This window comes from Palaemon carinicauda, chromosome 3 (genome assembly GCF_036898095.1).
Source record: "Palaemon carinicauda isolate YSFRI2023 chromosome 3, ASM3689809v2, whole genome shotgun sequence".
Classification (NCBI taxonomy): Eukaryota; Metazoa; Arthropoda; class Malacostraca; order Decapoda; family Palaemonidae; genus Palaemon; species Palaemon carinicauda.
In genome coordinates this window covers 879,781-888,376 of record NC_090727.1, presented here as the reverse complement: position 1 = coordinate 888,376, position 8,596 = coordinate 879,781, and positions in this window count along the sequence as shown.

The following is an 8,596-nucleotide window of genomic DNA, read 5'->3' as shown; positions in this document are numbered from 1 at the left end:
GTCTAATAAAGCTTGGCTTAAATGTCTGGCTTCATGCTTTTTATATTTAAGGCTTGGCTTCATTGCCTGGCCCGAAGAAGCTCGGCTTAATTGCCTGACTTCGTGCTGCTTGGATTGAAGGCTTGGCTTCATTGCCTGGCCCCAAGAAGCTCGGCTTCATTGCCCGGCTTCGTGCTGCTTGGATTTTATTGAAGGCTTGGCTTCATTGCCTGGCCCCAAAGAAGCTCGGCTTCATCGCCCGGCTTCATCGCCCGGCTTCCTGCTGCTTGGATTTTTTTTTGAAGGCTTGGCTTCATTGCCTGGCCCCAAAGAAGCTCGGCTTCATCGCCCGGCTTCCTGCTGCTTGGATTTTTTTTTTGAAGGCTTGGCTTCATTGCCTGGCCCCAGAGAAGCTCGGCTTCATCGCCCGGCTTCCTGCTGCTTGGATTTTTTTTTTTGAAGGCTTGGCTTCATTGCCTGGCCCCAGAGAAGCTCGGCTTCATCGCCCGACTTCCTGCTGCTTGGAATATTTTTTTTGAAGGCTTGGCTTCATTGCCTGGCCCCAGAGAAGCTCGGCTTCATCGCCCGGCTTCCTGCTGCTTGGATATTTTTTTTGAAGGCTTGGCTTCATTGCCTGGCCCCAGAGAAGCTCGGCTTCATCGCCCGGCTTCCTGCTGCTTGGATTTTTTTTTTGAAGGCTTGGCTTCATTGCCTGGCCCCAGAGAAGCTCGGCTTCATCGCCCGGCTTCCTGCTGCTTGGATTTTTTTTTGAAGGCTTGGCTTCATTGCCTGGCCCCAAAGAAGCTCGGCTTCATCGCCCGGCTTCCTGCTGCTTGATTTTTTTTTTGAAGGCTTGGCTTCATTGCCTGGCCCCAAAGAAGCTCGGCTTCATCGCCCGGCTTCCTGCTGCTTGGATTTTTTTTTTTGAAGGCTTGGCTTCATTGCCTGGCCCCAAAGAAGCTCGGCTTCATCGCCCGGCTTCCTGCTGCTTGATTTTTTTTTTGAAGGCTTGGCTTCATTGCCTGGCCCCAAAGAAGCTCGGCTTCATCGCCCGGCTTCCTGCTGCTTGGATTTTTTTTTTGAAGGCTTGGCTTCATTGCCTGGCCCCAAAGAAGCTCGGCTTCATCGCCCGGCTTCCTGCTGCTTGGATTTTTTTTTTGAAGGCTTGGCTTCATTGCCTGGCCCCAAAGAAGCTCGGCTTCATCGCCCGGCTTCCTGCTGCTTGGATTTTTTTTTTTGAAGGCTTGGCTTCATTGCCTGGCCCCAAAGAAGCTCGGCTTCATCGCCCGGCTTCCTGCTGCTTGATTTTTTTTTTGAAGGCTTGGCTTCATTGCCTGGCCCCAAAGAAGCTCGGCTTCATCGCCCGGCTTCCTGCTGCTTGGATTTTTTTTTTGAAGGCTTGGCTTCATTGCCTGGCCCCAAAGAAGCTCGGCTTCATCGCCCGGCTTCCTGCTGCTTGGATTTTTTTTTTGAAGGCTTGGCTTCATTGCCTGGCCCCAAAGAAGCTCGGCTTCATCGCCCGGCTTCCTGCTGCTTGGATTTTTTTTTTGAAGGCTTGGCTTCATTGCCTGGCCCCAAAGAAGCTCGGCTTCATCGCCCGGCTTCCTGCTGCTTGGATTTTTTTTTTGAAGGCTTGGCTTCATTGCCTGGCCCCAAAGAAGCTCGGCTTCATCGCCCGGCTTCCTGCTGCTTGGATTTTTTTTTGAAGGCTTGGCTTCATTGCCTGGCCCCAAAGAAGCTCGGCTTCATCGCCCGGCTTCCTGCTGCTTGGATTTTTTTTTGAAGGCTTGGCTTCATTGCCTGGCCCCAAAGAAGCTCGGCTTCATCGCCCGGCTTCCTGCTGCTTGGATTTTTTTTGAAGGCTTGGCTTCATTGCCTGGCCCCAAAGAAGCTCGGCTTCATCGCCCGGCTTCCTGCTGCTTGGATTTTTTTTTGAAGGCTTGGCTTCATTGCCTGGCCCCAAAGAAGCTCGGCTTCATCGCCCGGCTTCCTGCTGCTTGGATTTTTTTTTGAAGGCTTGGCTTCATTGCCTGGCCCCAAAGAAGCTCGGCTTCATCGCCCGGCTTCCTGCTGCTTAGATTTTTTTGAAGGCTTGGCTTCATTGCCTGGCGCCAAAGAAGCTCGGCTTCATCGCCCGGCTTCCTGCTGCTTGGATTTTTTTTTTGAAGGCTTGGCTTCATTGCCTGGCGACAAAGAAGCTCGGCTTCATCGCCCGGCTTCCTGCTGCTTGGATTTTTTTAAAGGCTTGGCTTCATTGCCTGGCCCCAAAGAAGCTCGGCTTCATCGCCCGGCTTCGTGCTGCTTGGATTTTTTTAAAGGCTTGGCTTCATTGCCTAGCCCCAAAGAAGCTTGGCTTCATTGTCTGGCTTCCTGCTTTTTGGATCAAAGGCTTGGCTTCATTGCCTGGCCTAAAGAAGCTTGGCTTAATTGTCCGGCTTCCTGCTTTTTGGAATAAAGGCTTGGTGTAATTTCTGGCCTAAAGAAACTTGACTTCATTGTCTGGCTTCCTGCTTTTTGGATCAAAGGCTTGGCTTAATTGCCTGGCCTAAAGAAGCTTGGCTTAATTGTCTGGCTTCATGCTTTTTGTATTAAAGGCTTGGCTTCATTGCCTGGCCTAAAGAAGCTTGCCTTCATTGTCTTGCTTCCTGCTTTTTGGATCAAAGGCTTGGCTTAATTGCCTGGCCTAAAGAAGCTTGACTCAATTGTCTGGCTTCATGCTTTTTGGATTAAAGGCTTGGCTTCATTGCCTGGCCTAAAGAAGGTTGACTTCATTGTCTGGCTTCCTGCTTTTTGGATCAAAGGCTTGGCTTAATTGCCTGGCCTAAAGAAGCTTGGCTTAATTGTCCGGCTTCCTGCTTTTTGGATTAAAGGCTTGGCTTCATTGCCTGGCCTAAAGAAGCTTGACTTCATTGTCTGGCTTCCTGCTTTTTGGATCAAAGGATTGGCTTCATTGCCTGGCCTAAAGAAGCTTGGCTTAATTGTCTGGCTTCCTGCTTTTTGGATTAAAGGCTTGGCTTAATTGCCTGGCCCCAAAGAAGCTCGGCTTCATCGCCCGGCTTCGTGCTGCTTGGATTTTTTTAAAGGCTTGGCTTCATTGCCTGGCCCCAAGAAGCTCGGCTTCATCGCCCGGCTTCGTGCTGCTTGGATTTTTTAAAGGCTTGGCTTCATTGCCTGGCCCCAAAGAAGCTCGGCTTCATCGCCCGGTTTCGTGCTGCTTGGATTTTTTTAAAGGCTTGGCTTCATTGCCTGGCCCCAAGAAGCTCGGCTTCATCGCCCGGCTTCGTGCTGCTTGGATTTTTTAAAGGCTTGGCTTCATTGCCCGGCCCCAAAGAAGCTCGGCTTCATCGCCCGGTTTCGTGCTGCTTGGATTTTTTTAAAGGCTTGGCTTCATTGCCTAGCCCCAAAGAAGCTTGACTTCATTGTCTGGCTTCCTGCTTTTTGGATCAAAGGCTTGGCTTCATTGCCTGGCCTAAAGAAGCTTGACTTCATTGTCTGGCTTCCTGCTTTTTGGATCAAAGGCTTGGCTTCATTGCCTGGCCTAAAGGAGCTTGGTTTAATTGTCTGGCTTCCTGCTTTTTGGATTAAAGGCTTGGATAATTGCCTGGCCCCAAAGAAGCTCGGCTTCATCGCCCGGCTTCGTGCTGCTTGGATTTTTTTAAAGGCTTGGCTTCATTGCCTGGCCCCAAGAAGCTCGGCTTCATCGCCCGGCTTCGTGCTGCTTGGATTTTTTAAAGGCTTGGCTTCATTGCCTGGCCCCAAAGAAGCTCGGCTTCATCGCCCGGCTTCGTGCTGCTTGGATTTTTTTGAAGGCTTGGCTTCATTGCCTGGCCCCTAAGAAGCTTGGCTTCATTGTCCGGCTTCCTGCTTTTTGGATCAAAGGCTTGGCTTCATTGCCTGTCCTAAAGAAGCTTGGCTTAATTGTCCGGCTTCCTGCTTTTTGGATTAAAGGCTTGGTTTAATTGCCTGGCCTAAAGAAGCTTGACTTCATTGTCTGGCTTCCTGCTTTTTGGATCAAAGGCTTGGCTTAATTGCCTGGCCTAAAGAAGCTTGGCTTAATTGTCTGGCTTCCTGCTTTTTGGATTAAAGGCTTGGCTTCAATGCCTGGCCTAAAGAAGCTTGACTTCATTGTCTGGCTTCCTGCTTTTTGGATCAAAGGCTTTGCTTAATTTCCCGGCCTAAAGAAGCTTGGCTTAATTGTCTGGCTTCATGCTTTTTGGATTAAAGGCTTGGCTTCATTGCCTGGCCTAAAGAAGCTTGACTTCATTGTGTGGCTTCCTGCTTTTTGGATCAAAGGCTTGGCTTAATTACCTGGCCTAAAGAAGCTTGGCTTAATTGTCCGGCTTCCTGCTTTTTGGATCAAAGGCTTGGCTTCATTGCCTGGCCTAAAGAAGCTTGACTTCATTGTCTGGCTTCCTGCTTTTTGGATCAAAGGCTTGGCTTCATTTATGGCCTAAAGAAGCTTGGCTTAATTGTCTGGCTTCCTGCTTTTTGGATTAAAGGCTTGGCTTAATTGCCTGGCCCCAAAGAAGCTCGGCTTCATCGCCCGGCTTCATGCTGCTTGGATTTTTTTAAAGGCTTGGCTTCATTGCCTGGCCCCAAGAAGCTCGGCTTCATCGCCCGGCTTCGTGCTGCTTGGATTTTTTAAAGGCTTGGCTTCATTGCCTGGCCCCAAAGAAGCTCGGCTTCATCGCCCGGCTCGTGCTGCTTGGATTTTTTTAAAGGCTTGGCTTTTTGCCTGGCCCAAAGAAGCTTGGCTTCATTGTCCGGCTCCCTGCTTTTTGGATCAAAGGCTTGGCTTCATTGCCTGGCCTAAAGAAGCTTGACTTTATTGTCTGGCTTCCTGCTTTTTGGATCAAAGGCTTGGCTTCATTGCCTGGCCTAAAGAAGCTTGGCTTAATTGTCTGGCTTCCTGCTTTTTGGATTAAAGGCTTGGCTTAATTGCCTGGCCCCAAAGAAGCTCGGCTTCATCGCCCGGCTTCGTGCTGCTTGGATTTTTTTAAAGGCTTGGCTTCATTGCCTGGCCCCAAGGAGCTCGGCTTCATCGCCCGGCTTCGTGCTGCTTGGATTTTTTAAAGGCTTGGCTTCATTGCCTGGCCCCAAATAAGCTCGACTTCATCGCCCGGCTTCGTGCTGCTTGGATTTTTTTAAAGGCTTGGCTTCATTGCCTAGCCACTAAGAAGCTTATCTTCATTGTCCGGCTTCCTGCTTTTTGGATCAAAGGCTTGGCTTCATTGCCTGGCCTAAAGAAGCTTGGCTTAATTGTCCGGCTTCCTGCTTTTTGGATTAAAGGCTTGGTTTAATTGCCTGGCCTAAAGAAGCTTGACTTCATTGTCTGGCTTCCTGCTTTTTGGATCAAAGGCTTGGCTTAATTGCCTGGCCTAAAGAAGCTTGGCTTAATTGTCTGGCTTCCTGCTTTTTGGATCAAAGGCTTGGCTTCATTGCCTGGCCTAAAGAAGCTTGACTTCATTGTCTGGCTTCCTGCTTTTTGAATCAAAGGCTTGGCTTAATTGCCTGGCCTAAAGAAGCTTGGCTTAATTGTCTGGCTTCATGCTTTTTGGATTAAAGGCTTGGCTTCATTGTCTGGCCTAAAGAAGCTTGACTTCATTGTCTGGCTTCCTGCTTTTTGGATCAAAGGCTTGGCTTAATTGCCTGGCTTAAAGAAGCTTGGCTTAATTGTCCGGCTTCCTGCGTTTTGGATTAAAGGCTTGGCTTCATTGCCTGGCCTAAAGAAGCTTGACTTCATTGTCTGGCTTCCTGCTTTTTGGATCAAAGGCTTGGCTTCATTGCCTGGCCTAAAGAAGCTTGGCTTAATTTTCTGGCTTCATGCTGCTTGGATTAAATGAGGTAGTGGTGAGGAGGGTCGTGGGAACCTTGCTGGCTTCTATCTTTCCCAAAAGTGGAAGTTGGCTGAACCCGCCTGATGAGCCCCTTGGTAAGGGCGAAACCCTTATATGATGTGTTTTAATAATATATACAGTATATATATATATATATATATATATATATATATATATATATATATATATATATATATATATATATATATATATATATATATACCACAATGACATTCAATACCGAATTCTACCTTTGGGAGTGTATATCCTATGGAAATTCACTTATGATAAATGCTTTTGTCTGAACAAGGACTCGAACGTATGCCATGAGCTGAAACAATGTCTGTTGGGATGACTTTACCAATCGTAAAATCGTCCATTGCATTGTTTCGGCTCAGCGCATAGGTTCGAATCCTTCCTCAACCAGAAGCATTTATCATAAGTGAATTTCCATAGGATATACACTCCCAAAGGTAGAATTCGGTATTGAATATCATTATTATTATTATTATTATTATTATTATTATTATTATTACTAGCTAAGCTACATCACTAGGTGGTAAAGCAAGATGCTATAAGCCCAGGGGATATTTTTTATATTCGTAATAAAATCATTAGAATAATCTTTTCTTTTCTCTTTCAACAGAAAACCTACAAATGGAAGTTATAAACTGCACTAAATTGAACAAACCTGGTGGTCATATATTGGTCAAGAAATTTCAAGCTTATGATTTGGAATTGAAGAAATTACCATAAATAGTGTCTATGTAAATATTTAATCTTTTATAAAAACAATTCATATCAAATTGATGAATGATAAAATAACTTGTTCAAGAAGAAACTGAAACTTTAAGTGTTATAGTAATGTGGGTTTGACAATAAACACCAGTTTTGCAGTTTGATATGCAACATTATTATTATTATTATGATTATTATTATTATTATGATTATTATTATGATTATTATTATTATTATTATCATTATTATTATTATTATGATTATTATCATTATTATTACTATTATTATTATTATTATTATTATTACTTGCTAAGTTACAACCCTAGTTGGAAAAGCAGGATGCTATAAGCCCAGGGGCTCCAACAGGGAAAATAGCCCAGTGAGGAAATGAAAACAGGAAAATCAAATATTTTAAGGTGAGTAACAGCATTAACATAAATATCTCCTCTATAAACTATAAAAACTTTAACAAAACAAGAGGAAGAGAAATAAGATAAAGGAGTGGGCTCGAGTGTATCCTCAAGCAAGAGAACTCTAACCCAAGACAGTGGAAGACCATGGTACAGAGGTTATAGCACTACCCAAGACTAGAGAACAATGGTTTGATGTTGGAGTGTCCTTCTCCTAGAAGAGCTGCTTACCGAAGCCAAGGAGTCTCTTTTACCCTTGTATACAATAAACTGATTTTATAGGTCCTATAGAATGGAGAGTTTCTCTAAATAGGCCCCCCAAAAAGCAGTGCTCAACGTAAATTAAGTAAAAATTGTAATAAACAGAGGAGCTAGACTGATAAAAGGTGTCCCACCTAGAGAAAGGATTTCTCCTATACTAATTGATTTACACTGTCTGCCTATTAAAGCGAGAATAGAGTTTGAAATATGTACAATAACCCATCAAGTTATCGGAGCCGGACGTGCAAAATATCTAAGAGAATTGCTACATATTGTGCAGCCAATAAATCGTGTCGACTCGAGAATAGTTACGCGGGTCGCCACCAGGTGGCAGGGTATTCGCCTTCAGCTAAGTATGTGAGTGCGTCGTCCGTGCGTTCGCGTGTAGTGTGTGTGTGTAGGCCAGGGCGTGAACAAGGCGCCAGTCTTATCACAGACGTGACGGAGTGCGGTCCATAAGTGAGAAAAAAAAGCGTCACTGATTTTTTAAGTGTTGAACAATGTTGAGGCTTTTTGCAATAGCGACTGTTCTACTGATAGGTAAGTCGTTATGGGGGATTATATAAATTGCTTATAATCGATGCCTTTATTAAGATTATATAAAACTTCCTTCTCTCAAGTTTAGAAGAAGTTTTGGGTAAAGTTTTCACGAAGTTTTACGGGCAAATGAACTTGCTATTTTTTGGTTAAAATAGTTCAAGTTTATTAAAGTTTTATGAAAGGGTTAATATGGGTAGATTTCGTAGGGCGATTTCTTAAACCCTATTTACGAATGCGTATGCATAATGCTTACGTGTATGCACAAGTATGCAGAACACTACGAATGCAATGTTTGGGAAGTTTTGAACTTGGTTTAAAACTTGGTAATAAAGTTTTAGTTTATTTTATTCTTCTAAAAAGGGGAGAGGGAAATTAATTGAACTTTATGGGAAAGAACTTGTTCATAGTAAACTTAGTTTCTCTCTCTCTCTCTCTCTCTCTCTCTCTCTCTCTCTCTCTCTCTCTCTCTCTCTCTCTTATCTATAGCAGATTATGTATCGGTTCTAAACTGTTATCGAAACACTTGAGAAAACCTCTCTCTCTCTCTCTCTCTCTCTCTCTTATCTATAGCAGATTATGTATCGGTTCTAAACTGTTATCGAAACACTTGAGAAAACCTCTCTCTCTCTCTCTCTCTCTCTCTCTCTCTCTCTCTCTCTCTTATCTATACCAGATTATGTATCGGTTCTAAACTTATCGAAACACTTGAGAAAACGTCTCTCTCTCTCTCTCTCTCTCTCTCTCTCTCTCTCTCTCTCTCTTATCTATACCAGATTATGTATCGGTTCTAAACTGTTATCGAAACACTTGAGAAAACCTCTCTCTCTCTCT